The sequence below is a fragment of the Garra rufa genome, unplaced genomic scaffold, assembly GCF_049309525.1.
Source record: "Garra rufa unplaced genomic scaffold, GarRuf1.0 hap1_unplaced_002, whole genome shotgun sequence".
Taxonomy (NCBI): Eukaryota; Metazoa; Chordata; class Actinopteri; order Cypriniformes; family Cyprinidae; genus Garra; species Garra rufa.
The window spans coordinates 6,453,322-6,467,902 of NW_027394277.1; the positions used below are offsets into that span (position 1 = coordinate 6,453,322).

General features: G+C 40.9%; 1 long non-coding RNA gene and 8 other non-coding genes across 9 annotated transcripts; 8 read left to right on the forward strand and 1 right to left on the reverse strand.

Annotated features, from left to right (window-relative positions):
• The first annotated feature begins 3,446 nt into the window (after positions 1-3,446).
• trnal-uag (transfer RNA leucine (anticodon UAG)) lies at positions 3,447-3,529 on the forward strand. Its single transcript has one exon. It is a non-coding gene; the product is annotated as a tRNA-Leu (tRNA).
• Positions 3,530-3,682: 153 nt separating this feature from the next.
• trnal-aag (transfer RNA leucine (anticodon AAG)) lies at positions 3,683-3,764 on the forward strand. Its single transcript has one exon. It is a non-coding gene; the product is annotated as a tRNA-Leu (tRNA).
• A 1,294-nt stretch (positions 3,765-5,058) lies between these two features.
• On the forward strand, positions 5,059-5,140 carry trnal-uag (transfer RNA leucine (anticodon UAG)). Its single transcript has one exon. It is a non-coding gene; the product is annotated as a tRNA-Leu (tRNA).
• A 1,305-nt stretch (positions 5,141-6,445) lies between these two features.
• trnal-uag (transfer RNA leucine (anticodon UAG)) lies at positions 6,446-6,527 on the forward strand. The gene has a single exon. It is a non-coding gene; the product is annotated as a tRNA-Leu (tRNA).
• Positions 6,528-7,840: 1,313 nt separating this feature from the next.
• Positions 7,841-7,922, forward strand: trnal-uag (transfer RNA leucine (anticodon UAG)). Its single transcript has one exon. It is a non-coding gene; the product is annotated as a tRNA-Leu (tRNA).
• A 153-nt stretch (positions 7,923-8,075) lies between these two features.
• Positions 8,076-8,157, forward strand: trnal-aag (transfer RNA leucine (anticodon AAG)). The gene has a single exon. It is a non-coding gene; the product is annotated as a tRNA-Leu (tRNA).
• Positions 8,158-9,448: 1,291 nt separating this feature from the next.
• Positions 9,449-9,530, forward strand: trnal-uag (transfer RNA leucine (anticodon UAG)). Its single transcript has one exon. It is a non-coding gene; the product is annotated as a tRNA-Leu (tRNA).
• Positions 9,531-9,683: 153 nt separating this feature from the next.
• On the forward strand, positions 9,684-9,765 carry trnal-aag (transfer RNA leucine (anticodon AAG)). Its single transcript has one exon. It is a non-coding gene; the product is annotated as a tRNA-Leu (tRNA).
• Positions 9,766-11,466: 1,701 nt separating this feature from the next.
• On the reverse strand, positions 11,467-14,332 carry LOC141305439 (uncharacterized). The gene is made up of 3 exons (XR_012344405.1): positions 14,263-14,332; positions 13,873-13,955; positions 11,467-12,162 (listed from the first exon to the last, which is right to left on the reverse strand). It is a non-coding gene; the product is annotated as an uncharacterized lncRNA (long non-coding RNA).
• Between the last annotated feature and the right edge of the window lie 249 nt (positions 14,333-14,581).

Here is a 14,581-nt window from a genome sequence, read left to right on the forward strand (position 1 = left end):
ATAAGAGGGGAAAATTGGGAAATTGTAGAAGGGAATGAAAAGATTTTAAAAGAAATAAAGAATTTTTATGAGGATCTGTTTAGTGCAAGGGGGGTGGAAGAGGAGGAAAAAAAGGAACTGTTGAATCAGATAAAAGCAAAAGTAAGTGAGGAACATAAAAAAGAATGTGACCAAGAAATCAGGGAAGACGAGATTGAAAGAGCAATAAATCAACTGAATAAAAAGAAAAGTCCAGGAATAGATGGTTTGGGAACTGAATTTTATGTTTGTTTTAAAGAAGTTTTAACAAAGATTTTAAATGAGGTTTTTAAAGAAATTTTTGAAAAGGAAGAGATTAATGAAAGAACAAGGATGGGGTTAATGAAATTGATATATAAAAGGAAAGGAGAAAAAGTAGATCTAAAAAACTACAGACCAATCACGATGTTGAATACAGATCTTAAGATTTTAGCGAAGGTTTTAGCAAATAGATTAAAGGAAGTAATGCCAAGTATAATTAAAACAAACCAAGCATATGGAGTCAAAGGAAGAGATATAGCCGACATAACAATGAGTATAAGGGACACGATATGGTACATGAAAGAAAAAAATGAAGAAGGATATATAATTAGTTTGGATTTTGAAAAAGCTTTTGATAGGGTTGAGCACGGGTATTTATTTGAGGTTTTAAGGAGTTTTGGGTTCGGGGAAAATTTTATTAAATGGATTGAGATTTTATATAAGGGTGCACTAACAAAGATAAAATGTAATGGGTTTTTAACAGAGTGTTTTAAAATAACAAGGTCAATAAGACAGGGTTGTCCACTCTCAGCATTATTGTACTCACTTGTTTCTGAACCCTTGGGACTGGCTATAAAACAGAATGAAAGATTAATAGGGATAGAAATTGAGGGAAATAAGGCTGAGGGGAAAGTTTTTCAATATGCTGATGACACAACAATAATTGTAAAGGGAAAAGAGAGTGTTAAAGAAGTTATGAAGTTGGTAAAAGAATATTGTAGTGGGTCTGGAAGTAAAGTAAATGAGGAGAAAACGGTATATATGAGATTTGGTAAAGCTATGGTTTTAATGGATTGTTTTAATTTTAAGGAAGTGGAAGAAATTAGGATTTTAGGAGTTGTAATGGGAAAGAATGAGAGGAAAGTAAGAGATGAAATGTGGGAGCAACTAGTAACAGATATAGAGAGAAGATTAAATTTTTGGAAATTGAGAACTTTAAACTTGAAGGGGAAGGTTTTAATATTGAATGTTTTAATGGTCTCTAAACTTTGGTATGTTTTATATGTTTCTGAAATACCTTTATGGACAGAACGGAGGTTGAAGAAATGTTTTCTTGACTTTTTATGGGAGGGGAAACCAGCAAGGATTGCACATAATACGATTTTAGGGGCAATAGAGAAGGGGGGCTTAGGTTTAATGGATGTGGAACAGCGAAAAAATGCGTTGAGAGTAAAAATTGTTAAGAAATACCTGCAACAAGATAACAAAACTGTGTGGAAAAAAACAATGAAATACTTTTTAAACAAATGTGGGGATTTTAACATGGGGGACGGAATATTATGGATGAAAACAAAAATTTGGATGACGGAAGGATTACCCGAATTTTATAGAGAAATTTTTAGTGCCTGGGGGAATTTTTTAACGAAAATCGAGTACAATCCGCATGGAAGAGAAAACATTTTAAATCAACCTCTGTTCTTAAATAACAACATTTTAAAACAAGAGAAAGCAATATTTTTTAAAAAATGGATGGATGTGGGGATAACAAGAGTGAGAGATGTTTTGTATGAATTTAAAGAGGGCTTTTTACCGATACAATATATTGTGGATGCGATGGAGGAAGAAAAATAAGAATACAGTAAACAAGAAATAACAAATAAATATGAAATTATTAAAAATGCAATACCCAAAGAGTGGATTAAAAGAATAGAGAGTATGGAAAGAGAGCAAACAGAGGGAAATATTTTTGTGAAACTGGGGGGAAAAATGTATGATTTTAAAGAATGTACTGTAAAAATGTTTTATTGTGCTTTTAGAGATGGTGTTTTTAAAGAGCCGATTGTAAATAAGTACTGGGTGGAAAAATTCAAGGATCTAAAAGAAGAATGTATATGGAGAAACATGAGGGGGAGGTGTGTTGAAACAAAGTTAGGATGTTTGGAATATTTTATAAGGCATAAAGTGGTTTTTACTGAGTCTGTTTTAAACAAGGTGGGAATGGAACAAAATCCAATGTGTAAAGTGTGTCATGAAAAAGAAGAGGGGATTTTACATTTGTTTTTATATTGTAAAGAATTGGAGGATTTTCTAAGGAAATGTAAATGTTTAATTAAAGATGTGAGTGAAGGTTGGGATGAAAGTGTAATGGAATGGAAAAGAGTAGTGATGTTTGGTTGGGAAAAGAAGGGTCAACACAAAAAGTTTATAAATCTGTGTATAATGTTAATGAAAAGCGCAGTTTGGGAAAGAAGAATTGTGGCCAAAAAAGAAAAAATGGTGTTAGAGGTTTGGACTGTTTTTAAAAGGAAAATAGAAGTATATGTAGAACAATTATATGTGTATTTTAAAAGTGAAAATATGCTGAAAGCTTTTTATGATGTTTTTACACCAACAGTTTGTAATGTTTTAGAGAATTTCATGTGCAAATTGCCAGGAAGAGAAAGAGCTTTCTAAATCTTAAGTATAAAAGGAATGATTTTAAACAAAAAATACGAGATGAGTAGATTATATTTTATCTTATTTTTAATTTTATTTTTTTTTTTCTCTTTTCTTTCGTCTTTGTGTGGACAACTATATTGTATTGTTGATGTTTCTATTGGTTGAAAATTCATCTTATCGTTAATGTGTTCCTTTTGCTTTGTTGATGATAATGTGATGTATTTTTTCATGTTTATTTATTTTATGTCGTGAGACTTCTAATGTGAAGCACACATTGGAAAATTTGTATTATGAAATTTCTTTAATAAAAAAAAAAAAAAAAAGCATAAGGCGCTGGATTAAGGCTCCAGTCTCTTTGGGTTTGAATCCCACTGCTGCCAAGACAGAATTTTGGAAGGCTATTGTGCATACGCAAGAAAAAAAATTACGTTCTTTGCCCGCACTCCAGAGGCTTTGCAAAGAAGGTTCTGGAGGCGGACGTTCTCTCTATCTTTGGGGTGGGGGAAGAGGGCAGAAAAGGGCCCACGAAGATGTACATTCCAGGGTAGCGTGGCCGAGTGGTCTGAGGCATTTGATTTAGGCTCCAGTCTCTTCATGGGTGTGGGTTCAAATCCCACCACTGCCAAGACAGAGTTTTGGAAGGCTATTGTGCGTACGCAAAAAAAAAGAAAAACGTTCTTTGCCCTCATTCCAGAGGCTTTGCAAAGAAGGTCCGGCATCCGACGTTCTCTCTATCTTTGGGGTGGGGGAAGAGGGCAGAAAAGGGCCCACGAAGATGTACATTCCAGGGTAGCGTGGCCGAGTGGTCTAAGGGCGCTGGATTTAGGCTCCAGTCTCTTCGGGGGCGTGGGTTCGAATCCCATCGCTGCCAGCAGCCATTGTAACCAAGGCAGGGAGGCCCTCTAACCCGCTTGGGAGCGGGCTTGTTTTACGCAAACAGGATTAGACTGCAGCCGTTCCGCAGAGTCGGTATTAGGGAGGCCGTTTGACCTGTCGTAAAGACCCGTGGAACACAACATGACGAGGTAGCGTGGCCGAGCAGTCTAAGGCGCTGGATTAAGGCTCCAGTCTCTTCGGGGGCGTGGGTTCAAATCCCACCGCTGCCAGGGAAGTCTTTTGGAAAGCTCCTGAGGCTGCGAAGCGACTGGAGAGGTGACGCTGCATGCTCATCCAAACTTAGCCGCTTTCGCATTCTTTGCCATTTAGCAAAGTCAGTGCTGGAAGCTTGTCCCAGCCTCTGCTCCATTCCAACAGAGGGACATCAATAATTTACAATCATAGGAGAGGTGCAATAAATAACAAACAAACAATTCAACGAATTTGAAAATTATATTAATGAAAAACAATGAGTAGTTTACAAGAATGGAGACAGCCAATGTCACTCATGGAAAGTTTTGGGTGAAATAACAGCTGCCTGATCATTTTGATTTTAAATGCAACACAGCTGGCTATCGTTTTCACATAAGCCCCAAAGGCCTTGATTAACGGATTCAGGTGTGCTTGATCAGAGATGGACCTCCACTCCACAGGAAGGGGGCCACCAGAAGTAGGACTGCATACCCCTGTATAAAGGATGCCTTTACGGCGGCGAATTACAAGGCATCAGCTTGTGGCGAAGCGCAACCCAAATACGGCAACGATGATCCCTACACCGCTGTTCTGCTCTCCAGAGCAAATACAGACCGGTGACACTCTCGATAAATGACCGATCAACAACAGACATCTTGTAAAAAGATGGCCGCCAACGGGGTTCGAAACTTTTTGAAACTTTCGCCTCTGACGCACGTGACTCGCGTAAATTTTCGCTTCAAACTTTTGTTTTTATGCGCGTCGATTTCGCTCTTGACAGGCGAATGAACACAAAGTGGTCACGCGTATAAATAGGAGCGGTGGGCGCGAATTTAGATGTGTGTTTGCGTTTGGTGTGAACGTAGCATAAGGCGCTGGATTAAGGCTCCAGTCTCTTTGGGTTTGAATCCCACTGCTGCCAAGACAGAATTTTGGAAGGCTATTGTGCATACGCAAGAAAAAAAATTACGTTCTTTGCCCGCACTCCAGAGGCTTTGCAAAGAAGGTTCTGGAGGCCGACGTTCTCTCTATCATTGGGGTGGGGGAAGAGGGCAGAAAAGGGCCCGCGAAGATGTACATTCCAGGGTAGCGTGGCCGAGTGGTCTGAGGCATTTGATTTAGGCTCCAGTCTCTTCATGGGTGTGGGTTCAAATCCCACCACTGCCAAGACAGAGTTTTGGAAGGCTATTGTGCGTACGCAAAAAAAAAAAAAAAAACGTTCTTTGCCCTCATTCCAGAGGCTTAGCAAAGAAGGTCCGGCAGCCGACGTTCTCTCTATCATTGGGGTGGGGGAAGAGGGAAGAAAAGGGCCCACGAAGATGTACATTCCAGGGTAGCGTGGCCGAGTGGTCTAAGGCGCTGGATTTAGGCTCCAGTCTCTTCGGGGGCGTGGGTTCGAATCCCATCCCTGCCAGGGAAGTCTTTTGGAAAGCTCCTGAGGCTGCGAAGCGACTGGAGAGGTGACGCTGCATGCTCATCCAAACTTAGCCGCTTTCGCATTCTTTGCCATTTAGCAAAGTCAGTGCTGGAAGCTTGTCCCAGCCTCTGCTCCATTCCAACAGAGGGACATCAATAATTTACAATCATAGGAGAGGTGCAATAAATAACAAACAAACAATTCAACGAATTTGAAAATTATATTAATGAAAAACAATGAGTAGTTTACAAGAATGGAGACAGCCAATGTCACTCATGGAAAGTTTTGGGTGAAATAACAGCTGCCTGATCATTTTGATTTTAAATGCAACACAGCTGGCTATCGTTTTCACATAAGCCCCAAAGGCCTTGATTAACGGATTCAGGTGTGCTTGATCAGAGATGGACCTCCACTCCACAGGAAGGGGGCCACCAGAAGTAGGACTGCATACCCCTGTATAAAGGATGCCTTTACGGCGGCGAATTACAAGGCATCAGCTTGTGGCGAAGCGCAACCCAAATACGGCAACGATGATCCCTACACCGCTGTTCTGCTCTCCAGAGCAAATACAGACCGGTGACACTCTCAATAAATGACCGATCAACAACAGACATCTTGTAAAAAGATGGCCGCCAATGGGGTTCGAAACTTTTTGAAAGTTTCCCCTCTGACGCACGTGACTCGCGTAAATTTTCGCTTCAAACTTTTGTTTTTATGCGCGTCGATTTCGCTCTTGACGGGCGAATGAACACAAAGTGGTCACGCTTATAAATAGAAGCGGCGGGCGCGAATTTAGATGTGTGTTTGCGTTTGGTGTGAACGTAGCATAAGGCGCTGGATTAAGGCTCCAGTCTCTTTGGGGGCGTGGGTTTGAATCCCACTGCTGCCAAGACAGAGTGTCGGAAGGCTATTGTGCGTACGCAAAAAAAAAAAAAAAAAAAAAACGTTCTTTGCCCACATTCCAGAGGCTTTGCAAAGAAGGTCCGGCATCCGACGTTCTCTCTATCTTTGGGGTGGGGGAAGAGGGCAGAAAAGGGCCCAGGAAGGCGACGTTATATGGTTGCGTGGCCGAGTGGTCTGAGGCATTTGATTTAGGCTCCAGTCTCTTCATGGGCGTGGGTTCAAATCCCACCACTGCCAAGACAGAGTTTTGGAAGGCTATTGTGCGTACGCAAAAAAAAAAAAAACGTTCTTTGCCCTCATTCCAGAGGCTTAGCAAAGAAGGTCCGGCAGCCGACGTTCTCTCTATCATTGGGGTGGGGGAAGAGGGCAGAAAAGGGCCCACGAAGATGTACATTCCAGGGTAGCGTGGCCGAGTGGTCTAAGGCGCTGGATTTAGGCTCCAGTCTCTTCGGGGGCGTGGGTTCGAATCCCATCCCTGCCAGGGAAGTCTTTTGGAAAGCTCCTGAGGCTGCGAAGCGACTGGAGAGGTGACGCTGCATGCTCATCCAAACTTAGCCGCTTTCGCATTCTTTGCCATTTAGCAAAGTCAGTGCTGGAAGCTTGTCCCAGCCTCTGCTCCATTCCAACAGAGGGACATCAATAATTTACAATCATAGGAGAGGTGCAATAAATAACAAACAAACAATTCAACGAATTTGAAAATTATATTAATGAAAAACAATGAGTAGTTTACAAGAATGGAGACAGCCAATGTCACTCATGGAAAGTTTTGGGTGAAATAACAGCTGCCTGATCATTTTGATTTTAAATGCAACACAGCTGGCTATCGTTTTCACATAAGCCCCAAAGGCCTTGATTAACGGATTCAGGTGTGCTTGATCAGAGATGGACCTCCACTCCACAGGAAGGGGGCCACCAGAAGTAGGACTGCATACCCCTGTATAAAGGATGCCTTTACGGTGGCGAATTACAAGGCATCAGCTTGTGGCGAAGCGCAACCCAAATACGGCAACGATGATCCCTACACCGCTGTTCTGCTCTCCAGAGCAAATACAGACCGGTGACACTCTCAATAAATGACCGATCAACAACAGACATCTTGTAAAAAGATGGCCGCCAATGGGGTTTCGAAACTTTTTGAAAGTTTCCCCTCTGACGCACGTGACTCGCGTAAATTTTCGCTTCAAACTTTTGTTTTTATGCGCGTCGATTTCGCTCTTGACGGGCGAATGAACACAAAGTGGTCACGCTTATAAATAGAAGCGGCGGGCGCGAATTTAGATGTGTGTTTGCGTTTGGTGTGAACGTAGCATAAGGCGCTGGATTAAGGCTCCAGTCTCTTTGGGGGCGTGGGTTTGAATCCCACTGCTGCCAAGACAGAGTGTCGGAAGGCTATTGTGCGTACGCAAAAAAAAAAAAAAAAAAAAAACGTTCTTTGCCCACATTCCAGAGGCTTTGCAAAGAAGGTCCGGCATCCGACGTTCTCTCTATCTTTGGGGTGGGGGAAGAGGGCAGAAAAGGGCCCAGGAAGGCGCACGTTATATGGTTGCGTGGCCGAGTGGTCTGAGGCATTTGATTTAGGCTCCAGTCTCTTCATGGGAGTGGGTTCAAATCCCACCACTGCCAAGACAGAGTTTTGGAAGGCTATTGTGCGTACGCAAAAAAAAAAAAAAAAAAAACGTTCTTTGCCCTCATTCCAGAGGCTTAGCAAAGAAGGTCAGGCAGCCGACGTTCTCTCTATCATTGGGGTGGGGGAAGAGGGCAGAAAAGGGCCCACGAAGATGTACATTCCAGGGTAGCGTGGCCGAGTGGTCTAAGGCGCTGGATTTAGGCTCCAGTCTCTTCGGGGGCGTGGGTTCGAATCCCATCACTGCCAGCAGCCATTGTAACCAAGGCAGGGAGGCCCTCTAACCCGCTTGGGAGCGGGCTTGTTTTACACAAACAGGATTAGACTGCAGCCGTTCCGCAGAGTCGGTATTAGGGAGGCCGTTTGACCTGTCGTAAAGACCCGTGGAACACAACATGACGAGGTAGCGTGGCCGAGCAGTCTAAGGCGCTGGATTAAGGCTCCAGTCTCTTCGGGGGCGTGGGTTCAAATCCCACCGCTGCCAGGGAAGTCTTTTGGAAAGCTCCTGAGGCTGCGAAGCGACTGGAGAGGTGACGCTGCATGCTCATCCAAACTTAGCCGCTTTCGCATTCTTTGCCATTTAGCAAAGTCAGTGCTGGAAGCTTGTCCCAGCCTCTGCTCCATTCCAACAGAGGGACATCAATAATTTACAATCATAGGAGAGGTGCAATAAATAACAAACAAACAATTCAACGAATTTGAAAATTATATTAATGAAAAACAATGAGTAGTTTACAAGAATGGAGACAGCCAATGTCACTCATGGAAAGTTTTGGGTGAAATAACAGCTGCCTGATCATTTTGATTTTAAATGCAACACAGCTGGCTATCGTTTTCACATAAGCCCCAAAGGCCTTGATTAACGGATTCAGGTGTGCTTGATCAGAGATGGACCTCCACTCCACAGGAAGGGGGCCACCAGAAGTAGGACTGCATACCCCTGTATAAAGGATGCCTTTACGGCGGCGAATTACAAGGCATCAGCTTGTGGCGAAGCGCAACCCAAATACGGCAACGATGATCCCTACACCGCTGTTCTGCTCTCCAGAGCAAATACAGACCGGTGACACTCTCGATAAATGACCGATCAACAACAGACATCTTGTAAAAAGATGGCCGCCAACGGGGTTCGAAACTTTTTGAAACTTTCGCCTCTGACGCACGTGACTCGCGTAAATTTTCGCTTCAAACTTTTGTTTTTATGCGCGTCGATTTCGCTCTTGACAGGCGAATGAACACAAAGTGGTCACGCGTATAAATAGGAGCGGTGGGCGCGAATTTAGATGTGTGTTTGCGTTTGGTGTGAACGTAGCATAAGGCGCTGGATTAAGGCTCCAGTCTCTTTGGGTTTGAATCCCACTGCTGCCAAGACAGAATTTTGGAAGGCTATTGTGCATACGCAAGAAAAAAAATTACGTTCTTTGCCCGCACTCCAGAGGCTTTGCAAAGAAGGTTCTGGAGGCCGACGTTCTCTCTATCTTTGGGGTGGGGGAAGAGGGCAGAAAAGGGCCCGCGAAGATGTACTTTCCAGGGTAGCGTGGCCGAGTGGTCTGAGGCATTTGATTTAGGCTCCAGTCTCTTCATGGGCGTGGGTTCAAATCCCACCACTGCCAAGACAGAGTTTTGGAAGGCTATTGTGCGTACGCAAAATTAAAAAAAACGTTCTTTGCCCTCATTCCAGAGGCTTAGCAAAGAAGGTCCGGCAGCCGACGTTCTCTCTATCATTGGGGTGGGGGAAGAGGGCAGAAAAGGGCCCACGAAGATGTACATTCCAGGGTAGCGTGGCCGAGTGGTCTAAGGCGCTGTATTTAGGCTCCAGTCTCTTGGGGGGCGCGGGTTCGAATCCCATCGCTGCCAGCAGCCATTGTAATCAAGGCAGGGAGGCCCTATAACCCGCTTGGGAGCGGGCTTGTTTTACACAAACAGGATTAGACTGCAGCCGTTCCGCAGAGTCGGTATTAGGGAGGCCGTTTGACCTGTCGTAAAGACCCGTGGAACACAACATGACGAGGTAGCGTGGCCGAGCGGTCTAAGGCGCTGGATTAAGGCTCCAGTCTCTTCGGGGGCGTGGGTTCAAATCCCACCGCTGCCAGGGAAGTCTTTTGGAAAGCTCCTGAGGCTGTGAAGCGACTGGAGAGGTGATGCTGCATGCTCATCCAAACTTAGCCGCTTTCGCATTCTTTGCCATTTAGCAAAGTCAGTGCTGGAAGCTTGTCCCAGCCTCTGCTCCATTTCAACAGAGGGACATCAATAATTTACAATCATAGGAGAGGTGCAATAAATAACAAACAAACAATTCAACGAATTTGAAAATTATATTAATGAAAAACAATGAGTAGTTTACAAGAATGGAGACAGCCAATGTCACTCATGGAAAGTTTTGGGTGAAATAACAGCTGCCTGATCATTTTGATTTTAAATGCAACACAGCTGGCTATCGTTTTCACATAAGCCCCAAAGGCCTTGATTAACGGATTCAGGTGTGCTTGATCAGAGATGGACCTCCACTCCACAGGAAGGGGGCCACCAGAAGTAGAACTGCATACCCCTGTATAAAGGATGCCTTTACGGCGGCGAATTACAAGGCATCAGCTTGTGGCGAAGCGCAACCCAAATACGGCAACGATGATCCCTACACCGCTGTTCTGCTCTCCAGAGCAAATACAGACCGGTGACACTCTCGATAAATGACCGATCAACAACAGACATCTTGTAAAAAGATGGCCGCCAATGGGGTTCGAAACTTTTTGAAACTTTCGCCTCTGACGCACGTGACTCGCGTAAATTTTCGCTTCAAACTTTTGTTTTTATGCGCGTCGATTTCGCTCTTGACAGGCGAATGAACACAAAGTGGTCACGCTTATGAATAGAAGCGGCGGGCGCGAATTTACCCAGATAGCACACATATGTTGGGCCGACGTCGTCCCGACTTACAAAATTCCATCGGCGCGATGTCGCTCCGAGGTCGTTTGCTAATCGGCAAGACGTCGCCGCGATGTCGGCATTTGATCGCAAATGCTCCCCGGCCGACATTCGGCCGATGCAGCTTTAAATCCCGGCTGCTCGGCGTGGGCGCGGTTCACCGGCGTTTCGCTCATTCCTATTCTAACGTACCACCCGCGGCAGGAGCCGCTGGTTTATAATAAAACAATACACACGACACCACTCTCAATAACGGTTGCTTGTTTATTAACATTTTCAAGGTAGACATTAAACATACAAATACATTTACATTTATCAGATATATTTGTATCAAAAGTGACATACAAATGAGAATCATTCACTCTTTCAAAGATTAACCACAGCATTTGCAGTAAAACCATAGTAAAAACTAAATCAATATTTTTACAATAACCGTTTAACAATGACTGTTGCATTAAAACCACAGTAAGTACAAAACTAACCATTACTATAGTATTTGCAGTAAAACCATAGCAACCACATTTATTATGATTTTAAAAAACTATGGTTACTACAGTCATGCTTACCACAGTTTTACTTTAGTATTACTACAATTCAACTATAGTAGAACCATGGCATCAAAACCTTATGAACCAAAAAAAAAAAAAAAAAAAAAAACTTGTTTACTACACTTATAGTTGCTACAGTTTTGCTATTGAAAAACCATGGTTAACTGCTCTATAATTATATACACATTTCATAATACTTCTCATTTCAAAGTAGGTTTACAGAAAATGCATTTTTCCAAGGTTACAATGTAAATAAAAAAAAAAAACTTTAATCAGCCAGAGGTGACTGAGACTTACTGGGAAAGATCTTTTAGCAACAAAGAAATGTCCATATGACAGCAGCTCAAAGATAAAGGTAATTATCTATTTTCATTGCCACATCAGAATCTAATCTATCTTCATGGCAAAAACCAATGTACAATATTACAAGAGCTACATGAACACAAAATAAAAACTGAGCAAACACTACAGCAGTTAAAATGTTTTAAGTTATATGATACAAATTTTAAAATCTTTTATGATAAAACATTACTAAAGTCTCCAGTGAAGTGTTCAGTTAAACACAATCATTTAACATTATTAAAGGGTAAGGTCAACAATGTTCAATCCACTTTGTATGTTACAAAGTTGTTAATATATGTAAAAGATTTCTCTGAGATCCCCAGTTTATTTATGAGCAAAACTCTGCTGCATGACGGAAAACGCAGTATTTTGTCATTTTGTTGATGCAAAAAGTGTTTTTGTCAAAATTCATAATTTCATTATGAGTCATCCTGCAGAGTGTTGCTTATAAGTAAAAAGGGATTTATAGGTAAACAGATTTACAGATATTAGAAACACTGCAATAATACAAAGCGGCTTGAAAATGTATACCCTTAAAGGCAATATAAGGATAATATTTCACAGTTTTGTATGTCCATGTACAGCTGGCATCATCTGAAGACTTGAGTGTTGCCGTCTTCTGAAGTCTTCACAAGTAAGGCTGGATCTGATCTTGAACTGGTGTAACCTCTGGTAACCTTGGGATGGGCATCCAGAGAAAGAAACAGGAAAGCAAAAGGAGAAAGATTAGCATAGCAGCTTTTCATATTATTTCAGACAAAGGATGATTTATTTAAATTACATATAATTGTAGTGCAATGTTTTGAGATGTGTTATGTGAATGCTTGGCTAAAAATGTGTATTTTTATTTAATTTAAACAAAAAGATTGTACCTGACCCCTGGACATTATCAGGAAGACTATTTTAAAGTTAAGGAATAAAATACAAAAAATGTGCTTATATACTTTAGTGGACTTTGATACATTCTCACTATTATCAATAGTCCAGAGTTTTGTAACCTCATTAGAGGCCAAATACTATCGCTGCTGTTGCCCGTATTTGTGTTTATTGTGATCTGGTTTAATCACAATAAGAATTTTTATAGAACCCTTGGTAAATATATTATTTGCCCTCAGTATTCAGGGAACAGACACGGAATGGACTACATATGCCACAGTATAATTTTAAGGGTTAGTTCACCCAAATATGAAAATTCTGTCATTAATTCCTCACTCTCATGTCATTACAAAACTGTAAGACCTTTGTTCATCTTAAAAACACCAATTAAGATGTTTTGGATGAAATCTGAGAGCTTTCTGACCCTGCATATACAGCAAGGGCCCTGACACGGTCAAGACACAGAAGGGTAGTAAAAGCATTATTAAAATAGTCCATGTGACATCAGCGATTCAACCTTCATTTTATGATGCTACGAGAGTACCAATTTAGTTTCTTTTGTGCACAAAATTACTCTCAGAGTTTCATAAAACTACAGTTGAACCACAGATGTCACATGGACAATGTCAACAATGTCATTACTACCCTTCTCTGTCTTGACCGTGGTGGTACCCTTGCTGTCTATGCAGGGTCAGAAAGCTCTTGGATTTTATCAAAAATATCTTAAATTGTGTTCAGAAGATGAAAGGAGGTCTTACGGGTTTGGAACAACATTAGCGTGAGTAATTAATGACAGAATGTTCATTTTTAGGTGAACTAGCCCTGTAAGTGGGAGGTACATCATAACTGTAATGTGCACTTCCTTTCAAAAGTTTACTTCTTTGAAATAAGACACTTCTGCTCACCAAGGCTGCATTTATTTGATCAAAAATGAAGTAAAAACAATAATATTGTAAAATATTATTACAAATTAACAGATTTTTGTGAATATATTGTGAACTTAATTTCTTTTTATCAAAGCTGCATTTTCAGCATCTTTACTCCAGTCTTCAGTGTGACATGATCCTTCAGAAATCATTCTAATTTGGTGATTTGCTGCTGAAAAAACATTTTTAATTTCTAATTATCAATGTCTTATCATTATCAATTATCAAAAGTTAAAGGAAACTAAATAAATGCTGTAAATGAAAAAAAAGAAAAAAAATATATATATTTTTATTCATCAAAATATCCTCTTGCTTAAACTCAAACACATGATTAATGATTTCTGAAGGATCATGTGACCCTGAAGACCGGAGTAAAGATACTGAAAATGTAGCTTTGCATCACAGAAATAAATTAGTTCTCTAACTATATTAAAATAGAGAACAATCATTTTAAATTATATTAAATTTACAATATTACTGCTTAACTGTATTATTTATCAAAATACACAAAGCTGTGGTGGGCAGAAGAAACTTTACCATACCAAAACTTACGAAACAGTAGTGTATGTTTGATATTTTACTTACTAGATCATTGGTTTACAGTACTTTGGAGAAGAAGGTTCACTCTGAGTCTGCTGATCTGCCACAGGCCATCATCATGGAAGAATCTAGGAACAAAACATGCAATTTGTCACAGAGACCACAATATTTAGTATGCAGTTGCTGGTTTATTAGAAGGTTAAACAAGTTAAAGTACAGGTACAATGCAGAAAAAAAGAATACATAATATACTACAATTATATAACAATATGTTTTTAGTGTTAAGTAGTTACATTTGGATGTGAAAAGCTTCTTAAAATTACTATAATAAATATTAATTTAGCAAAATAATTTAACAGACACATGGTTATATAGGTTAAATATATTGTGTGAAAAATGCATATTAAGTTATTTTTATGAGCTTCTTCGGTTCACCTGTATTTCCTGCTTCTGTCAGCAGCTCTATTCAGACATTTTGAAACCTTGGAGCTTCCCTTCTGTTGTGGGGGCTTTATTTCTGTCCTCCTGAAAGAACAAATTTTGTCAGTATGTGTTTACCTTACAAGATCAAGAAGCATTTTCACTTGTTTTCAGCCATTTAGGTTCAATAAATGAGCCTACTTCCAATAACCCACAGACAATCTGTCAGCAAAAAAAATAAATAAATAAAAATAAAAAAAATTCATAAACAAGAGCTCAATCTCTAGAGTTAGCATACCTCATCTGTGAGATGCTAACGAACTTTTTCGAAGAC